Raw genomic sequence first — 22,009 nt, forward strand, 5'->3', positions numbered from 1 at the left:
TTAATAGAAAGGATTTTTTCTGTGCATTGTAGATCAATAAGCCTGCTGTCAGTTCTAAGTGAGCAAACAAAAAATTACATGAATATGGGAAAATAAGTCTTCAAGGACCTCTGTTCCCTAAACCAAATTCCCCCTTGAGGCAAAGCACTCCTCATCCAAGTGACTGGTAGTTTTTTATTTCACAGAGATCCTGTAAAACATCCTGTGTACAAATAAGGAACACTTACATCCTTCTTGTTTTCTTCAGTCGTACGTTTATTTATGTTTTATATTTGTCATGACATAAGTTTCTTTAATCATTTTTCCAGGTGAGATTCTTCGTGGTATTTCATGGCTGGATTGCTGAAACCTTTTGAGTCAAGGACTGCTCCAGTCCAATCTGGACTCTGAAGGAGTGTTGTCGTCCTCAGCAGGCTGGATAAATACAACCATTTGCTATTTCTTGTTCATAGGAGTGGTTGGGTAAGGAGGGATCATGACCAGAGAGGTAAGGCAGGGCAAAATACGTAATTATTGCCCTCATCTTAACCCAGTGCACTGCTTCCTATGGGACAGATAGAGGTCACTGAGATCATCTTCAGGTTGATCTAAGTTATATCAAAAGCTATTTGAGCCCCTAGACAGTTTGTAACTGAGGGTGTGCCAGGTTGCCTCATCTTTCACTCCAAATTTGCACTTGCTCTACTTATGGAGATCAGACACAATTGCTTTGCCTGAAGAAAAGCTGAAATAGGAAGCGTCATTCAAAAGTATGGCTTTGAAAGAACCACTGTGCTGGTGGTAAACCAGCATTACTCAATGAATTAGGAAAAAGGGTTGGAGGCATAAAGCTTACTCCAGGACAGGAAGAGGAAGACCATTAACATTTGGATGTCTTTTAAGTCTTCCTTCTTTTTTCTTCATCTTTTCCTGAGTTAACAGTCAGCCTGTCAGAGATGTTCATCCCAGAGGGGATCAAGGGGATTAGGTGTTGAAGTGCTCTGTACCAAAATGAGAATCTTGTCCAGGAAAGGAGCATGAGAAGTTGTCACCAACAGCTCAGATAGACCTCCAGAAGCTCCACGTATCTGCTCCAACAACTGCTGCCCAGCCTCTTCTCCACTGAGAGCACATCATGTGCCTGAAGATGAGAGAAGGATAAGGGCACAAAACCATAAGGTTTTAGTACAGCAAAGAGTTTACTAAAGGAGACAAGAGCATAGAAATAGGGAAGATCATGACTGGGCATGATGGAAAAGGAAAGGAGAACCATCCATGGTAGTGGGTTGGAACTAGGTGACCTTTAAGGTTCCTTCATATCCAAACCATTCTAGGATTCTATGATTCTAATAGTGTTAAGTCCTCCAGTGAAGTCAAACAACAGAAAGAAACAAAGCTGCAGAAAAGTCAGGAAAGACTGTAAAATCAGCACTTGAACAGAGAACTGCAGCACAGTTATTCAACTAATACAAGAAACAACATTTGAAGATATACAGAAGAGGGAAATCACTTGGTATTTGGCCTTCTTAAATCAGTGGCAAAAAGAACCTAAAATGAGACTTCAGAGATGGAGGATAGTGTTTGTGGTCTTATAGGAGGCAAATACTAGTAATGAAAAAAAGATCAAGAGTTTACATTATATAAAAACCCTATAACTGTAGACAAGAATCCCAGTGGTAGTAACATTGTCAGAATTAAGGAGCAACACACTGCAGAATTGAGAGACACTGCCAAATTGTAAGTCTTGGAAAGGACACAAGCTAGGGGTGGAGGTCAACAGAGAAAAGGGATTTGGTGTGCAAGATCTTAGAGAAAGATCAGTTCCAAGTAGAGGCAAAGGTTGAAAGCAAATCACTGCAGTAATATGTGAGAATTGATGCACTATTTTAGAACAAGTGATAACACAAGAAGTAGAAAATAAGAGACAGCCAAATGGAAATGCTATCTGATTTGATTATTAAAACGAACAAAGGAGAGATTACAATTAAAGAGGATGTGATAGGGGGTGACTTAGAATCAAAATTGAGGTCCAGTAAAAGACATATAGTGACACCAGTCATTATGGAATACAATCAGAACAACTAAAATTCCGTTTTTACAAAATTACATTGTTTGATTGCTTCTGCAATAAACATTTTAATCAAAGTCACTCATTTATGCTAACTGAAGTTAACAGCATCTTGTTCTTAATCGACCAACAGACAGTTGAGACAACCAGGTTGTCAGAGTTACTTAAGAGGCAGAGGGATCTTGAGGTAAGAGTGGAGAATGGCTGGCTGAAGAACCAAGTACACTGGCCTGGAACCCTCAGTTTTTTTAAAAATTGCCAAACAGGTTACCCTTGTTAAATGAAGATAATTTAAAAATATATGGGTTAGTTTTGAAATTCTAAATATGTGTTAATTTTTAACGTAGCCTGTAAAATTAACCTTATTCTAAGATTTTAACCCTATGCTACACTCAGATCTAGTATGAGATGCAAAATAATAGAGAAGTCTAGGTTGGAAGAGACCTCTAGTCAACTGGTCCAACCTCCTAGGCTTTCCACTGGGTTATCCAGGGCCTTGTTAAGCCAAGACATGAATATTTCCAGCAAGGTAGATTCTACCACTTCCCTGCACAAACTGTTCCAATATTTAAGAGTACTTTAAGTGAAGTTTTTCTTCTATCCAGACAGTGTTTCCCCTGAAGCACCTTGTCCCCTTTGCCTCTTGTCTGTCGCCAGGAATCACTGTGAAGCAAGAACACCTTCTAATCTATAAAAACTTTTTAGATACAAGATCCTTTGATCCTCTGAGTAGAGCAAACCCAATTCCTCCAACCTTTCTCCACATGTCAAGCTTCCCAGCACTGTGATCATTTTGCTGCTCCCAAACTGGACCTGCTCTAATTTTGCAATGCCTCTCAAAACTTCTAAAATTTCTTTTGAATGTGAAAATCTACTGTGAGTTGATGAAGGAAGGATGTCTTTGTATCCTAATCCTACTAATTTTTTTTTGTATCTCCAGTAGCCATTGGCCTTATGTTTCTTCTTACCATCAACTGTGACAATCCATGACTTCCCCATGTCCTTTCTCAGTCTTCTCTCTTCCACCAGCACAATACATAGAGGTTTCCTATCACAATAGATCCCCTCACTGTTTACTTACATCATCATACCCCATTCTTCACTGATTTTATTTTGTATGATGTTCAGGCAAGAGGCAATATGTACTGAGTCTAACGAGCAGTATGTTGGCTTTCTTATTTCCTAAAGGGTACAAAGTACTTCTTTTCTTTGCAGAAGACTATTTGCTTTAGGAGTTTGGAAAAATATAATGTATTACACTTGAGAGGAGTTTCCTTTCTGAGAAGGTCCTTTACTGTATAAGCATACAAAGGCTGGTGACCCATGAGAGTCAGAAAGCAAAAGGTTACAGGTGAAAGTAAAGGAAAACAGGAATAGTGGAATTCTAGGCATAAAGTGCCCTTTAGAGCAATGAAGAAAAATTGTCAAAAATTACCAGGGACCAAAAGAATAATTCAAGAAACATGATGTCACAGGATATCAGTGTCTATGATATTAATGATACTTATGACTTATTGTTCTTCCTGATGATCCAAAGAATATGCAGAAACCAGGGCAAAAATAAAAAATGGGAAAATGGGAGATGAGGGCTTATCCTAGGATAACCTTTAGAAAGACTTTTTTATCTTTCGTGATTCTCAGAGCTGAGATTTAGAAGTAAAAAAGCTGTACCCTGAATACCTGAGTAGATTTAGAACTGGAACAGGTTTTCTTTGCAGCTTTTGGGCTTCTTGATTCAATAGAGGCTGTTGCAGTGGAAACTAAGTAAAAAATGTAATGAAAATGCATTCACAGCGCTGGTTCCCAAGACAATTAAATGAATTTGTTCACTAGTTTTGGCAAAATTTTAATTCAGATATGTAATCTAGGTTCATCACAAGGTTAAAAACCCACAGAGAAAAAAGTCATGATCTGGAACTGGATAATGAAACAGACTAAGTTGGAAATGTGCAGTTGCGTAGACCTGGAATGACAAAATTTAAGATAGAAAGAACTGTTCTATACAAATTTCCTTCTTCCTTATAAATGTGTGCTTTCCCAGTGAGAATTATACTACTGTAGTAGGCACATCAGGTCAGAGATCTTCGATGCACAGAGGGTATGACACTGTTACATAACACTGTGACCTATAGAAGTTGACCAAAGGCTGCAGAAAATGGACGAGTTCATACGATGTCACCAAAATCTAAAAGAGACAATGAGCTAGAAGGCTGCTCCAAAGCCAAAGAGGGACTGAGATGTCCCTGAGCTCAGAAGAAGAGTTTCCAAAGAGTGTCGAAAAAGGCAATGAAAGAGTCAAGGTGTTTGCCCAGGGAACAGTAATGAGGGGGGATTTCTTCTGGATCTTAGAAAAAAAACAAAGGAAAGAGAAGAATCATGTGAGAGAAGAGGTTCTCAGGAAGAACTCCCAGAACTTCTTTCTCTGTGAGCTGTCAGCATTGTGATGAAACTAGGTAAAATATCCGTATTAAAATTGTGCCAAAGCAGAAAAATTTAATAAAGCTGAAGGTAGAAAGGGAGAAGCAATTAACTTAGTGTAAATGAGAATGAAAAAATGCCATAAAATTATCTCTTTTTTGCCTCTCAAAAATCATGAAGAAGTAGATTCTGACTCCTGTTCCTGGTGGTTGCTCCCTTACAGCAGGTTTTACATTTAACTCTTAAGTTACCATGCAATGTGAGTGCAGATGACAAAATCAGACCTGTTTTTTCCCCCACTAAATGCAAGCATATGTACTTCAGTATTTTACTAGATTTATCCTGCAAACCTGTAACTGCTCTACTAGTTCAGATATATGTTGTTTGGGTATGAACAGGACTGTCCTGGGGAAACCAGGAAAATATCTCAGAATTGCTGGTGGAAGGGGAATGAATATTCTTCAAAGTAAGGGAAGATAGCTGAAGTCTGAGGCTTAGAAGTTCACAGTGTAGGAGAAGACGGCTTGTAATATTCACTGGGTATACAAGCCTGAGATTCAGAACTAAACTTCTACAAGGACCAAGAATATTTGACTGTGCCACTGGGTCATATCTACTGAATATTTTCAGCAGATTATGACCTATGCCTACAAATCTTTGGAGACCGCTGGTGGAAGTTTTCCCATCTAAAACTGCAGTTACCTAAAGCTGGTTTCTGTGAAACTCCTACAGAGGCAGCCCCAAAAAGTAGAACAAATGCTGTGAAATCCTATCTGTGCTGGGATCCTGCTCTCCTCCAAAACATGCTTCGGTATGTATGGACATGTTGACATGTTGAATGTGCTCTTGCTGACACATCCTGAAAAGGGTATGTCATCTGAGATTTTAGCCCCCCATGCCAGTTATTTGCATACCATCGTCTGAAGCTGTTGGGAGTGTATATTATTCTACGTATTTGCTGAAATAAACAACATATGTAGGGCTTCTCAGATGCATAGTCAATGAGGAGTGTACTGACTACGCGAGATTTTACATTTTTTACAGAAAATTCAGAGTTTCAAAGACAAAACACTGCTCACAGGGACACTAGGTCGATTTGTGACATCACCTGAGGAATTTGGGACTCATAAACTAGTGGATGGACTGCCCTCATTCATATGCAGCTTTAGATTTCCAGGTATCTGGGAATATTTCTAGTGATAGTCCTTCTTTAATGTCTGCAAACAAGTGTTATTCAATAATATACTATTTGCTAGTAGCTATTAGAACTTAAATTATTTTTAACTCTTTCAATTAAATGCCAACTAATTTCAATTAAATGTCAAAAGTGAAACTGTTTGCAGAAAATAATGCAAGTTTTTCTTCAAAGCAGTATATATTTTAGTTAAGAGAAGAGAATCTCACTGACTGCTAGAGCAGTTTTGTAATACAACTTTTACTTCCCTGAGCATTAATAATAATTGAAAAAAATCCTATGAGCCTCAATCAAGTTTTGGGTCATGTGTATTAAATCATACATAATTCTGCTAAGTTACCCCAGCGTAACTTGGGTTGTAAACATACAGAAGGAGCAAACATGACAGGCCTGCAAAGCACTGCAATATAAAGATACTGAATAGAAATTTGATCTCTTAAGAGATTTTGATATGCAATGTTATTTCCTAAGTAATCCTAAGAAAATTTTGATGAAAATCATAAACCAAATCTGCCATACCATTTATCTCACTAGAAACTTTCATCTCTGAAAGAAAAATAAAATTTCTGTGAATAAAAAACAATTGAAAATATTCACAGATATTTTTCATTCTTTCAAAAGTTAAGATGAACATTTTAACTTCTTCTAGTCAATAAGCTCCCCAAATTTATGGAAAACCTGACCACAGTGTTCTCTTAAAGTGCAAGTAAAAGAAAAATTGGTGATGGATATATTTACTTCTCCATCTCACATGCTATATGAAAGGATTTCAGCAAACCCTACTTATTTTTAGACAATATGCTACTTTCAAAGTCAGTTCTCGTCTACATTATATCTAATATGCAAATGGAAGGAAAGGATTACTTTCCTGGATTGGACAGATCAAGTTATCAGTTCATGACTGGAACACCAATAATGTGCAAAGTCTGATATTAACAGTGTATTTGTTACATATGTGAAGATATAGAATTGTAATTTCTTCCAGAGGGGCAACAAAACTGATATTCTTTGTAAATTGCAGCTTTCTAATATGGTACAATTTTTTTTTCTCTTTAAAAAAGTGGTTTTCCTAATAAAAATTAAAATTGATCCTGCTGATCTGTCCTGTGCTTATTCTGGTGTAGATCAAGCATTATTGCCTCCAAGTGTAGTTGTATCAAGCTAGAAGTGATGAAAGGAGCACTGAAACAGTCCTAAGAATATTTTTTTATCTGTCAATGTGGAAAGGCTATTTACGGAAAAAACAATAAATTCACATCAGTGAATAAACATTTAAATAAAAATAACCTCTTTCTAGGTATTTCTAAATGAATCTGATAAAATGCTTCTATTTAAAGTTGTCTTATCTTTGAAACAACTTTACAAGGAAAAGTGAATTCATTCCAGTTTCAGCTGTAAGTTTCTTATGGGAATGGGAATTGATACAATAAATTGAGATAGCTTATTGTTGTTGCTCTCAAGTCTTTGACTTATGCAACTAAAGCTGTTTCTCTGAGCTCATCCCTCAGTGCATGTGGTTAATAATCTTTCAATGAAGAGAAAGTTAAGGCTTCCTTTTCATTTCTGTGTGTCTTTTTAATGTGCATTAGCTCAACTGAGAAATGTCTCAAATAATATTTTGGAAAGAAAAACAAAGCAAGCCTTCCTATTGCTGAAATTATTTCCTCTTTCCATCCAGCAAAAAGAAAAGTCTCAGGCTCAGTGAAAGACTAAAGAAAAATTCACATGAATCAATTATGAAAAGGACAAAGTTTCCTTGAATGAGAAAAAGCTGATTGGAATTAAGATTGGCTTTGTTCATATCTGCAAGGTACAAGGAGAGTACTTTTCAATGGAACAGAAAAGGGGGATTTGGGAGTGTTTGGCTGCTTAATGCTACAGTGCTTCAGAGCCCACGTGAAAATTTGCTGCTAGCTATTAATCATCATTGTGTCTCTGCAAAGAAGCTGTTACAATGATGACTATATATCATTATATTCCCACTGTAAGTACCGAATCAGAGAGCTGGGAAAGTTGGATAAGAGCGGCTGGCAAACTTTTAAGCAGTGGAATCTATTTAAATAAATTTACATTACATTTAGTATGTGCTGGTATGGGAATCATACTTTAAAATGAAACAGTATGCTGTGTTCATGGGCCCTGGTCTTTTATTCTCCTGTCTCTGAGCTTGCTTTCCAGGTCAGGTTTTGCCTGTGCTGACAGCATGCTTTTCTCATAGCCTCTCCTTCTCATAGCCTTTGGTTGCTTTCAACTTCAATTTAGCACAATGAAGTTGTTATGCATGACAGTTTGGAGAGCAGAATAGGTGGTGTCTGAGCATGCTGTGTTGCTACAAAGTGAGCTCGTTCTCCACAAGCCAGCTCAGTTACTGAAGCCTTGCTGGTGGGACACTGCCATGGACTTCCAGACATTCCCATCCTGACGAAAACAATTAGCTTCAAACTGCAAGAAGCTGCAGGGTCGCCCTTTTTCTCAAAGAGACATCACCATTTAATATGCTGCAGTGGATTTCAAATTCATGTTGATTTATCCTGCGGTGTTCTTCTTTTATGGTCTTTATTTACAGATGTGTAAAGGAAAGGGGAAAGTTTGAGTTTCACATGGTTCAAGAGTTTTACTAGAAATCTAAACCATTGTTTTATATTTATTTTACAAAGTAGTAGAGTTGAAACATGTCAGGCTTAATTCTGTTAGGCTGAACTGCCTAAAAGAGAGCCTGAGGTTCCTCAAACAGAACCTGAAAGTGTCTCTTCTGCTAACCATCAGCAATAAGCCAGCAATAAACAACCTCAAAACTTTCAAGATGCCAGCACGGTTGTCTGCTGCAAGAATAATGAAAAGAACTAAAATGCATTTACAAATGGCAAATTATGCGACTGTTAAAAATAAGATCATTTTGAGCCTGTGTTGAGGTACTGCAAGCTGCCTGTTCTTACCAGGCTGAGCTGGTTGTATTCATTGCTAAGAACATCACAGGCCACTGAATTTAACAGTACAATACAGTTGCTACTCCTACAGGATAAATATTACTTTATTTTTACATTCACTTAGCTGTTAACACAATGATAACTTTCTTTTTTTTTTTTTTTCCTTATTAGGCACTTCTAAAACTGTTATGGCAAAGCAAGCCAGTTGCACACTACTTGACTATATACTGTTAAGAGACACTCTTAGATTCTTAGATTTCCCAATAAATAAGAATCTGATGTCTTGATTACATATTTGCCTATTTACTAGGTAAATCCATCAACTAATTCTAATTCTAGATTAAAAGTTACATCAAAGAGTATTTAGAATAGCAAGTCGTTCCTACCCCCTTCTTCTCTTCTCTCCCTCTTCATTCACCTCCCAGTTTCTTTCTTCTTTTTTTCTTTTTTAATTTGCAAGAACAAAATATTATCAAAATTTCTCCTTTGTAAACTGCCTGGTTTGACTCTGTGTTTTTGAAAGGTAAAATTATATTATCCCAGCAAGCCTTTTATGTCTGAAAATCATTTCAATGTATCTAAAGAATCACATAATGTAATTAAAATGTCTACTTTGGAACACAAAATGCATTTATTACAGCTGCAAAATATGTTACAATCTGGACTAATTGCAGTTTGAGTTTCAGAAGGTTGATTTTTATTACTGTTAATTAATTAACCTCCCTCCAACAATATGTAAGCATGATTTGGTTGCAGCCTTAGAAGGCTATAACAAAAATTAAAATAAGCAGTACTCCATATAAGGTGAGATGTAGACTTTGTTGTCAAAAAAGGGAGAGGAAATTAGAATACTTAACTTCTGATATAACTTACTCCAATGCGTCAGACCACCAGAATTATATTTAACTATTGGATACAGAAATTTTCCCTGTCATTCATTCACAAAAGGCAAAACATTATTTTTGTGATATTGCCACAGTTAAACACTTTTTTATTCGTGAGTGATCTCATGTGAAGAATTTGTGATACATTATGGGGTTTACTCCTTATCTAAGAAGTACAGGAATGCAAATGAGTTGCATTAGTGAGGTGGCAAGTTAATATTTTAAAGCAAATAATGCATCAACTAGCCTTTAAAATCACAAGAAGAACCTTTGCTTGATGTATTTTATCCAAGGAATATGACTTTGTTGTATTTCTTCAACCACCAGGGGTTTAGGTCTTGCTGATTTTATCAGTAAAAGATTTAGGTCTACAAAATGGAAAAAAGCCATTGAAATACAAGGGTTTTTAGGACAAAATGGCATAAAAAAAAATAGAAAGTAGGAAGAACCAGAAAAGCAACACAGCCTTGAAACCAGTTTACTTCCGATACACAGCCACTATAAATCCTAAATGCCCTTAACAAAAATGTACATGGTCATGTCAACAAGAAATGGAGAGCCTAATTTTAAGCTCATTAAAATAAAATGCTGAAATTCTCCAAGTCAGTTTTATAATAATTTTGTTGTGCCAATCATGTTTTCAGTACAAGAGACAAAGTTTATAGGAAGAGTTCATATCTCTTCTGAGGCTGGAATGTCAAGAAATGTTCACAAACTTGGAAACTTCTCCTTTTTTATCCTCTCAATTGAGTTAATAAAAGATTTTACTTCTCCCATAAAGCTGTTTAGGACGTTCAGAAAATTCTACACCTAATTAAACTGATTTTATAAAAATTGATTATTGCAACTCCTGATGATGACAATAGGGTTTGATGGTTTCATAACACATCCAAACCAGCAAAATCAGACTCAGAAGTCTACTTGTAGGGTTTAGTTTTTTACTAGCGTGGCCTTGTAATTAATTCAGAAATACCGATGCTGACACTAGAATAACGTCTACACCTACTCCAGCTAAGTAAGGTTGCAATGCCTTTAGTATATTTATACTTGCACACACATCCATACAGAGTGGTGGAAAATGTGTTATGCAAATAACCTCGCAGTACTACACTGATGTTCTTTGCTGTTGTTGTGCTTTTATTTCATAGTCATTTAGCACTGCTTGCTCTTGTCTTAATTTCCAAAAAAATACAGGACAAAGAGTAGTGGGAGCAGATTTATTTGGGTTCAATCCCATTGCTCTCTGCAGTTTCTTGACCCAGAGTCACAATCCTGCCTAAACCTTCTCTTGCAAGCAAAGCCAGATGCACAGCTGGTGTTTCCATCTTCTTGGGACTCAGGAGGATGTTCCTTGTGATGAAATTGATATTCTTTTCCTATTGGCCATTTCAGAGTGAATTTGGGAGTGGATGAAGGATGAAACATCTCTTTGGCAATGTATTAATATCCTTACAACAGTATGTTTTTTATTAAGGATCCATGTTGTACTGCAACCCATAAAGCCAGGAACTACCCAGAAAACCCACATGAGATAAAACTCAAATGTCTGGCAAGGCTGAGCTGAAGAAGTGGAATAATTCTGAAGGGATGAGAACACAATCAATGCCTAAATTCAAACACTGACTTTCTTTCAAGCTACAGGACATCACTGGTTTCACCTGTACACCAAGACGCATTGGTTTAAAAAGAACTGAAAGAAGCGGAGAAAAGCTTCAGTTAAATCTTTTCAGCTGTGTAATGTGAAGCCAAGGGCTTATGCACTTGTAAGTACATGGTAATGAACTTGAGAGTCTTTGGATGCATGTTCATGTTCAATTACAGTAACTGCTTCACTTCTTTGGATGTAAAGTGGAGGGATCATGTAAAGTAAGTGGAATTAAATAAACTCAATTTTATTTATAAGCATTGCAGAGGAGCCATCTACTATCAGATGCTGTGCCTCTAAGGAACAGACTTTTTATCTTTGAATTGTAAATTTTTTTGACAAATTAAAGCTGGATCTCCATCTAAGCCATAACACTTACAAGAGTTAGGCCTCTGGCTACCAAGTCTGTCCTGGGATGGCTCTGAAGGAGAGAAAAAGCCTGCCAGACAAAGCCAGATCTTTCTGACCACCCCTTGAATCTCTCACGACCTCCTGCTAAAGCAATTTACCAGGTGTTCGATCTAATGATTTTAAAACATGCTAATTGACTCAGTGACAATGGACCAATTGGGTTTGTAGGTTTCCACTGGAGACCCAGATTAAATTGTTAAAACCTGGATGAGATCTGGCTGATAAAGTGTAAAGCCAACTGGAGGTAGATAGGACTCTCACCATAGGGTAGGTCAGGGATGCCTCACCTGGAGACAACTACTGACCTTCGGAGCCTCCTCATATCATCACTTGAACATCTGTTGTTACCTCCATTACAATACATATGTTTCTTCTGTGCTTCACCATTGCCAACAAGGCCTAATGCATGCCCTGTCAGGCTGGTTCTGATAGCTGGTATGTAACTGAAGACTGTTGTCAGATGGTGCCTATTCACTGGTTTCTGTCAAATTAGTTTGGTGGTCTCAGGCTGGTTCCCAATGGACAGGTGTCCGTATCAGAGAATGATGGCAACAACTGACACTAATTGGCATGCTTGTCAACTGCCTCAGCAGCTTGCAACCTCTAGAGGTGGTCCCTCCCCATCAGACAAGGCATGCTGGTGGTAAGTTTGCACTGCTGCAACCTCTCCTGCTCCAGCCCTGGGACAAAGCAGCTCAAGCAGACAGGAGAAAAAGCATAAGGAGATAGTTTTGTATGGTAAAACCTGTATTTCTGAGTAGAACATCTAGCAACCAATAGCTTCTGATATATAACTTATGCAATGGCAAAGTTTACCATGGTGTTGAGATATACACTGGCTGTATACGCTTCAAGTCCTTGATCAAGCATCAAGAAAAATATCAAATTAAATATATTCAAAGCAAGTTCAAAAAAACCCAAAGTTTCTTCTGGTTTAATTATTAAAAAAGCAGTCAAATGAGTTTTAAAGTTTCCTGTAGCACATAACACCAGGATTCCCAAAAATCAATGTTTTCAGTTAAAAAACTGCTCTTACAGGTAAAAAATATTTTTTGAATAAGCTATCATCAGTAATCTCTGTAGGGCTTGTGCAGGAAAGCACTTTAAATAAAAAAGCACTTCTGCTGTTCTCTGTATAAACACACTTTGCTACCACAGCTCAGATGAGCGCCATAACATAAGTTGTCTTCCAAAGTTTAGCAAGGTTCAATAGACTCATTAGTACATTTTTTTTTGGACCAGTGGGCTTTTCTTTGGACCAATGAAGCTCAAAGAGCCCAAAACAGAGCTAACCAGTCTCTTTCGCTGACTCAAGCTTACATTTTCCCCTTTCTCTCATTGCAGACTCTATTTCTTAGTAATTGGATTTCAAAACAAATAAATATCTAGATTTTTTTATTCCCTTGGTTACATTTTTTATGTATATTTTTGTTCTCTGGAGGTGCCTATACTTAAACCGATGTGGTAAATAGTAGGGTTCTTCAGGTAATCTTTTATTGGGCACAAATGACATGGCATTAAAATGTAGATAATTAATGAATAACATGCGAAACTTTAAAATGACATAGCTAAATGTTTGGACCAAACAAGCAAACTTGTGTAGTTAGGAGAAGAGTTGGGCAAGCCACAATTTTAATGGCTCAGCTAATGAATAAACCTGAGACTTTATCAACAGTCCTGAACAAGCGCCCCGGGGGGAGTGCAATGGTATCAGTTGACTAGCTCTTTGTGGTGCCGATAAAGTACACTTGAATGTGTCAAAGAAGGGAAGGCATGGGGACAATGAAGCAATGACAGGTGAATGTCAGTAGCGACCTTGAATCTCCCCCCCCATCCCGGTGACTCCAGCTGCAGCGTGGACACGTGTGGACAGACTTTCATCACTGCCTGTCACTTCCTCTTCTCCAGTTCCCTGCGTTGAAATGACAATTTCACTATGAGGAAGAGACCCTGCTAGTAAGTGCTGGGGATTGTTCTCTTTCTAGCAATGTTGCTATCGATATGTTCAGTATCCTAATCAGACCCTCGCTGGCATTTTCACAGCAGAAAACAAAGCAAAAACAAAACCAGTCATAGCTGATCAAATGTTGCCCATGAGTATCTGCAGATTAAGGAGGCACAAGATGCTCTGCGAAGGTATTTTTCCTCTTGATTTGAGTGCCGCATTTTGGAGAGCACTTGTTTAGTGATGTAAACAATACATGATTGGTTCAAACACTGCGAGGAAGGAACAACTGGCATCTGGTATGCATTTTCCGATGGAAAAAACCAGAATTTTTCTGAAGATCAGCCTAGTGGATTACAATCAGTAGTGTGCTGTTATTTAGACACAGACAGGACACAGTAAAGATCTTCAAATCTCTCTGTGACAACACACATCAGTACAGACCAGCAACGGCACCCCTTTGCTATAGGTAAACAAAGTGGCCCTCTCTATGGAGAATATTGCTTGGACCCTTCCCATCTTTCCCTCCTTTCCAGGAGACATGTCAGAACAAATGTCCACACCGAGGAAGGTACAGTCCTCTGACGTCTTCTTGTTCCCATGTCATGAAGTTATGTTGATGACATGGCAAGCAATCTTTTAGGCTGGGTTAATATATAAAAAGCAAGACTTCTCTGTTTGAGCTGTTAGTTTGTTGATAAACTACTACCAGAAAGAAATGTGCATGGCATAGAACAAAGACATTTCCCCTTTCTCAAGCATCTGGCCCATCACATTAAGCCCACTGAGCAGTCTTACAGCATGTTTGTAAGTTTCTCATTTAAGATTAATTGAAAACTTAGCCTGGTTTTGGCTGTCAGTGCTGTACCAATGTGGTCTCATCCTTTACATATGGCAGGCAGCAAAGAGGGATAGTCTTTAAATATAAATAAACACAACCCAAGGTAAATCACAAGTCATGAACAACTTCTGAGACCAGGTTTTCCATAAAGTAGGAACTAATAGGGGAATATTTGTTGACCGTAGCAGGAATATTCCAGTCACCTTTTTGTCTGTGGACATGGAGGGGAAAAAAAAAGTACATATATATAACCTAAAAATTTCAGACTTGTTTGAAAAAAAGGCCTTTTCAGCATTTGTACATTTTCCCTTTGTTTCCAAACTTAGTTTCACATGGAATTTTTTACTCTTCCAATGAAGCATCAAAGCAAAAGCAAAAAATCTGTATTTACTTTGCTGTGTTTTTTCCTGGCAACAATTTTTCCATTAAAAATGAAAAAACTGACTCTGTTGACAAGGGTTGTTGGTCTTCATTCTCAGTGACACACTCTGGGAAAATGGAATAATACTTTTCTAAGGATTTTTATTTTAAATAAAAATTTTCAAAAAGTGTTTTAAGGTAACATTATAACAAATCTTAGAGACACCCTACAAGAAATCTAAAGAGGAACTATTTTCAAGAACATGTAGCAATAGGACAAGCTAGAATGACTTTAAACTAAAGAAAGATTGGATACTAGGAAGAAATTCTTTCCTATGAGGGTGATGAGGCATGGAACCAGATTGTCCAGAGAAGTTGTGGGTGTCTCATCCCTGGATGGGACTTGGGGCAACATGGTCTAGTGAGAGGTGTCCCTGCACATGGCAGGGCATTGAAACAAGATTGTCTTTAATGACCCCTCCAACTCAAACCATTCTATGTTTCTATGATCATATAATATTTGTGATTTAACAGAAATTTTTGTTAGTATTGTTGTTACAAAAAAAAAAAAAAGGGGAATTTATTAAACAAGGATGTTGTGAACACATAAGTTGAAGTCTATACTTCAAGGACAAGAATTCCCAAACACTGCAGAATAAGAAAATTGTGGAAAAATATCACACTGCAATCAGAACAGACATTTAGGTGTAATGAAATCAAAGTATAATGAGCCATTGCGTTTCTAAGTACATGAAGTAACAGATCAGTCTGGTGTTTTTCTCCCTTCCATAATTATCAAAAAACTATGATGGTAGTGAGTATGATCAGAAGAATTCCCCCTAAAAGGCTGTAGAACAGCATGGAAACAGGGAAGATTTGAACTGGGAAATGACACAAGCCTCCACAGCACACTTTGCTTGAGGTTGTCCAGTGAATTCTGCAAGGAATTGTCAATTCCCGTATTAGTTTCCATTCTCAGCTACTGTGCTGCTTTTCAGAGGGCCCTGTGTGCTGCTCATCACAATCTCCGGAGAAGCTTCGCCAGCATGGCTTCTAAGTCACTTGTGCTGCTGTTCATCCGCATCCAGAGCATTTTCTACTTGCCACTGGTTTGAAGAATCTCCTGGATCCATAGCTCTGATCCCCTTCCTTCTTCTTGGAGTAGTTGCTCCCTTAGAGAGGACAATGGAGAACCTTATGACATTCTCAAAGTTCTTTTTCCTTTTATGTACATTTCTTTATAAACACAATCCCGTAGCTTCATACTTTTACCCAATAATAATTGGCACAAAAGTAAAATCTGCAAAATGTTGTATCATCTAGTGAGGAATACAAGATTTTACTTGGCTTTATCTACTAACAGAAAGTCTGGAAAATAATAATAATAAAGGTTGGTTGTGGTTTACTGCATATAAGAGTAGTTTTCAACTCCCAATCATTTTGCACTCCTTTAGCAGGTACAGCATGAGCCAAGCACAGGGGATGAACGACACCTCCAAATTCTCAGCAGGTACAGGGGTACAGAGAATCATAGAATCAGCCAGGTTGGAAAGGACCTCTGAGATCATCAAGTCCAACCTTTGATCCACTACCACCGTGGTTACTAGATCATGGCACTAAGTGCCACATCCAGTCCTTAATCAGGAGATTAAGGAATAATTTATTACTGGAAGAGGTCATCTACAGATTAATATTTCTCAGGAGAAAGAGGTGAACAGAAAAAGAAGTACTGATTTCCTGAAAATCTCTCTGATGTGAATCATTGCACACTACTTACTGCTCAGTGGAGCAGTCGAGCCCTAATAGAAGTGGATACCAATGTAACAGAAATGCACGTTTGCATATCCTTATAAAATGAGTAACTTGTTGAGCTAGTCAGAGGCTTTTCCTGTACCAGTGTTGTAGCAGGATCTTTATTCTTTCCAAAGGGTGCTAGTGCTTTCAATAAAAAGAGATGACATTATTAGAACACAATAATGAGAATACTTATGAGTACAGGTAACTTTCATTTTAATAGTAGTCCCACAGAAACCAACAAAGCTTTGTGTGCCTCACTGTCTGCAGTTCTGGGCACTTGGTGCTATCTTTTTTTATTTTGAATCATAGAGTTTTACTTGAAATATGTTCACTCTATAAATATATCACCTAGAGAATTTTTTTGGTATTTATATTGACCCCTACAATATAGAGTTATGGTGTAAATTTTATGAATGCCAGAGGTGAAAACACCTTTTACATATACAGTGACATTTATCATGACTAACATCTCTGCAAACTTCTTGTTTCTCTCATTCACACTTACTGTGTCTGGACTTAGTCCTGCAAACCTCAAACCTCACTAACTTTTCCCACAGAAGACTTCCACAGCAGTCTGAGGGCCTATCCTTGCCAAAGCTTGTATGTTTGATCACTTCCTTGAGGTTTTTAAGTAACAATTTCCACTTGAGGGCCTTTACATGACGCTTGAAATTAAGAATAAACTCCTTCATTAAAATGAGTCACTTCATACTTCTTTTGGAAGATATTGAGAAAATAAGGAAATAAATAATGTAAGAATTAATTGGCAGAGAGTATACGTAGCTAAATTAATTAAATACAGAAAGATTTAGGAATGAAATTTAGTTTAATATTCCCTACAGTGCCTACAGCTGGAGCATTCAGTTTTGTTAGCCCACATCCAGACACACTCAGCAAATTTGATTTAATACAAATGTACGTGGCCATGTCTGAAAGTATAACGGCATCCATAAAATAGTAAAGCAGAATTTTTCATGAACTAGTAAGGTTACCTGGAAAAACCTCATATGGCTGCAAAATGTTTCACTCAGATTAAGAACACTTTGCGGGGTACTGTAGGGGATCACACAGAAGCAGCTGAGGGAGAATCTGCAGAGCAGGTAAGATTTAGGTTAAGGGCAAGTGTCTGGGAGTGCTCCTTGTGTTGGGCATTCTGGCCGCTGCATCCATATTGACAGGAACAAAACAACTTCTTCAAACTATTTTCTATTGCTCTGTGGTTACCTGGGAAAAGCATTGAGAAGAACACAACCCAGCATCTGGGATGTGCAGCAGCCTTTGTTTCGCAGCCATTTTGTGCACTGAGGAGCACAGGGACTCTTCTACACAAGCTTGCAGGGAGCTTTTCACATAACACAACTCATTGGATGTAATAATTGCACATGGTGCAAGTCAGCTAAGAGTTTGGGCAATGTCTTGCTACTACAAGACAGATACTTCATGTCTGTACTTTTATAAGAAATAAGAAAGGCTGAAGAGTTGAAAGCAGTAAAAAATATTGTTACTGCTCATAATATTAAACAATGTAGAATGTATGTAGAATTACACTTGCAATAAATATTTCAGGTATGTTTCAAGATTAACATATGGGTGATAATTTAAAATCCACTCTTAAACAGACTTTGTGACAAAACTGGACTGCGCAATTTGATCCTTGGGTAGCACACAGGACTGGTACCATCTCCCCATCCTCAACAATTGCAGTACCTAACACATGAAGATGGTGCTTTTGTAAGGAAGACTGTGATTCAACTGTACTGTCTAGCAAAAGGAGTGGTGACCTAAGTTCTTCTGATAAAGAGTTTTCTTTGTCCCTCTTGTACCTAAAAGAGCAGCCACATGCATCTATGGCACTTCTCTGGATAGAAAAGTGCCTCCCAATTAGGCTTCAAAATCCTGGAGATCTGCACCACCCAACCAAGTGCCTTATTGTGTCCACCAGAAGAAATGCCTGGCTGTGCACAAGTAAGTGAGGGGTGGCTGTGAAGTGAATGCCAGGGACCTGATGAGAGCATTGCTGTCTGCAGAGGCAGAATGACCGAGCACGGCTGTGTGAGTAGGGAAAACTGGAAGGTGTGACTACTCCAAATGAGAGTCAGCACAGTGAATGGTGGTGGATGAACAGGAGGCATGTGGGAGAAAATGCAATGGTAGGTAAAGGAAAGGGGAAAGGAGACAAAATGAAGAAACAAAAGGCAGGGAATTACAGAAATACCTCTGAAGGTAAAGACTGACAAAAAGCACCCAGAAATGGTGAGCTAAGAGAAAAAAAATAAAGTAAGGGGAAATAGTAAATTACACCTATGAAAACTAATAGAAACATAAAAGGCAGAAAGCTGAATGATACACATAAAGCTGTGGGGATGGACATGTCAGTGGTACTGCTCCTTATTTAGCACTAATATTTTTGTAAGAAAGTTGAACAGAAAAGCTGAAGTTGTTGTTGGAAAACAGTAGGTCTAGAGGCACACCACACTGATATTTAGATTTCTATATTGGTGCTAAATTTGAAGGGGGATGGAAAGATGTTGTGGCCTCCAGTATTTCATGTCTGTCTCTATAAATTTCCAAAACAACTTTGACAAGGTTGACTTTTATTCTTAGTTCATAAAAAGTGATTGTTTTGCCTGAGGAATACACTAAAAAGCAGCTATTTCCAGAATATCCCTCCCCCCCCCCCCAGCAGAAACACTGAATTTCTTCAAGAAACTGCATAATAACTCTACTTTGGACATGAATTAATATATTCTTTGCTCTGTAAAGCACATTGCTGATGTGTTTTGAGTTTGCCACTCTGTCTTGCTTTGCTTGAGCAGAGCTCATTGGTAATGGATAGATGTAACTGAGAATAGTTTTAGATTGTATATTAGGAAGAAATTCTTCCCTAAGAGGGTAGTGAGGCACTGGAAGAAGTTGCGCAGAGAAGTTGTAGATTCCAATCCCTGGAAGGTTTCAAGGCCTGCTGGACTGGGCTTGGAGCAGCCTGGTCTCGTGGAAGGTGTCCATGCTCATGGCGGGTGAGTTGGAACTAGATAAGCCTTAAGGTCCCTTCCAATCCAAACCATTCTGTGATTCTGTGGTTCTAAGTCAAACCTGTACAGGGCCTTTTCATCTTCCTTCATATAGTGCTTCACCTACCCTGTGCAGCCAGCTGGACTGGTGAACTCCTCTGGATAACACCAGTATCACTGCTCAGACTCTACTCAGGACATCCTCCCAACCACCGTCTGGTGCTCACCAGCTCTATGCTACATGAGGACTTTAACATGTCCTCATGTTAATGTCCAAATGCTAATAAATTGAACACTTCTATAGTTGTGCAAGACAAAAATAATTTTTACTGTTTATATTTATTTTGTTGGGAATGAACCTAATCAATCAGATTGAATTTGGCATCATGAGGCAGACCTTCCTCCCTGCCCTCCTGGCAGGGTTGAGAATAAAACCTAAGTCCTATACATTTGTTGAATGATTGCCTTTATTCAAAGGAGCTATTCTCAACACAGAAAAACATTGCTCAAAAAGCCACGACAAAACAGAGCAACAAAGTTCTGTTCATTTTGTCTCCCACTCAGCAAATTAGTTAAACCTGTATATATCTCTTAACTTTGAGAACACACTTTAAGTTTATCCTGCCTATGAGTTCATGTCAGATTAGCTTCAAACTACTCAGTATCTTGCAGAGTTGCTCTGGTGATTTTGTTAGTATTTTTAATATTCCTTTCTGTCGTGGTTTTCCCCGTCAGCCCATCCCTGGGGCTGAGGATGGTTTTGTCCAGGTAATTTCCGAACAAAAAGACCAATCAAAAGTCCAGGAATGCCTTTGCTAATTACATCTTCAAGAAAACGGAAGAGAAGGTTGTTGGCGCAGTTGGAATTAGAGTAGCAGCCATGTAGGGGAGAGGAGTAGCGGGCCCGAAGCAGGGCCAGACTCCCTCCTCCCCCGGCTTGGGCCGGGGGGGGAGCAGGTGTAGCATTGAAGTCCTCCCTTCTCTCTTGTAAGAGAGTGAAGAGAAAAAAAAGTTTAAAAGATGGACTGCTTAGACAGAAACTGCTGTGGAAGAATTCCAGCTGAAAGATAACGGAGCTTCCAAGGTTGGAGCTGGCAGCCGAAGCTGCAGCAAAGAAAAGTAAAGTGCGAAAGGGGGGAGGCTTGTTTCCCCCCTGCCTTTCTACTCTCTCTCCTTAGCAGGGAAAAGACTGAAAAGTAATCCCTGCTACTTGTAAAAGCTTGTTGAAGTAAGGAGACCCCCTATGCAGCTAATAGAAAAGTCTATGGATGTACCAAAGAGAACCGAAACTTCATGAAAAGGACTGAAGTGAAGCAGAGTCCTGGTGGAGATTTGTGACCCTGAGGGAAACCTGTGCTGGAGCAGTGACAACTCAGGTGAGATACTGGATCCGTGCGTGTGTGGATCCATACTGCTGTTGAAGATTTTGTAACTCTGAGAAATCTCATGCTGGAGCGAGATGGCCCATGTGAGATGCTGGAACCCATGTGTGTGTGGGATCTGTGCTAGACCCATGCCGAGAAGTCTATCAAGGACTTTTCTCCCATGGGGAGGGACCTCCATAGGGAAACAGGGGTGAACTCTTAAACCATTATCCCCTGTAACCCTGTGGAAGAAGATCCATAGTAAGCAAGTGTCCCCTTGCAAGCCTATGGAAGAAAAACCTTTCGGGACCTGAGTAATCTCCATCCTTCAGTCTTAGCCCAGGAGGGGGGTAAGCCCAGCCCTGGAAGCCAACACAGAACGAGAGGAGAGAGAAGAAGTTCCAACTGCAATGAAAGTGCTGCTGCTGCTGAGGATCTGTTACTAGAGGGAGAGAACTGGAACTCCAAAGATACAGAATGAGACTACTTCTTCTCCTTGGACTAGTATAAAAAGGGAAGAAGTATTTCTGTGTATATATAGCATTTCAACTTGAGTAAAAATTGTTATAAATATAGTTCTTTAGTTTTTAATTTATTAGTAGTTGTTATTTTACTAGTAATAAATGTATATACTGTTTTCCCCAAATCCTGTCTCCCTTTTGTCTGCAAATACCTTCTCTCAACTAGTAATAATTATGTGGGGGGTGAAAGGCAAAATTGACCCAGAGCAAAACCACGACACTTTCAAAGTCTAATTCTGCAATTTACACTCACATTATGTTCCACTGACTAAATAAGTAGTTCTGGTGAAGGCTATTCACAGAAATACTACAGAATTAAGTAAAAAAAAGCATATTCACAACTTTATTAAATGATTGATTGTAAACAACATGGCGATATCTAACTAGCTTTTTATTCTCCTTTATTTATTATCTTTCCTAGTAAAGAAGGAGAAATGAAAACACAAACTTTATAAACTATTGCTGTTTTCCTTAAGCTTTATAAGAATGAGGCTGTTGTTTTACATTATACTTGGTATTTTTATATTATACTTAATGTATTTTTTTTTTAATAGTAACAGTGTAGTATTACATGAAAACCATGAAAATTTACTTGGATAAAAAGTTTGTGGATGCTGCATCTACTTATATGTTTATTTAAATA

The 22,009-nt window shown here is 38.3% G+C and overlaps 1 long non-coding RNA gene across 1 annotated transcript in view; it reads right to left on the bottom strand.

The window, feature by feature from the left end:
* Positions 1-429: 429 nt before the first annotated feature.
* The window catches only part of LOC114073810, a 93,695-nt gene continuing 72,115 nt past the window's right edge, over positions 430-22,009 (bottom strand). Inside the window, exon 5 of the long non-coding RNA XR_003574397.1 lies at positions 430-1,120. This is a non-coding gene — a long non-coding RNA (uncharacterized LOC114073810). The remainder of the gene's footprint in view (positions 1,121-22,009) is intronic.

Source organism: Empidonax traillii, unplaced genomic scaffold, assembly GCF_003031625.1.
Source record: "Empidonax traillii isolate 1590-97213 ecotype Southwest subspecies unplaced genomic scaffold, ASM303162v1 scaffold4:size3804566, whole genome shotgun sequence".
NCBI classification, from domain to species: domain Eukaryota; kingdom Metazoa; phylum Chordata; class Aves; order Passeriformes; family Tyrannidae; genus Empidonax; species Empidonax traillii.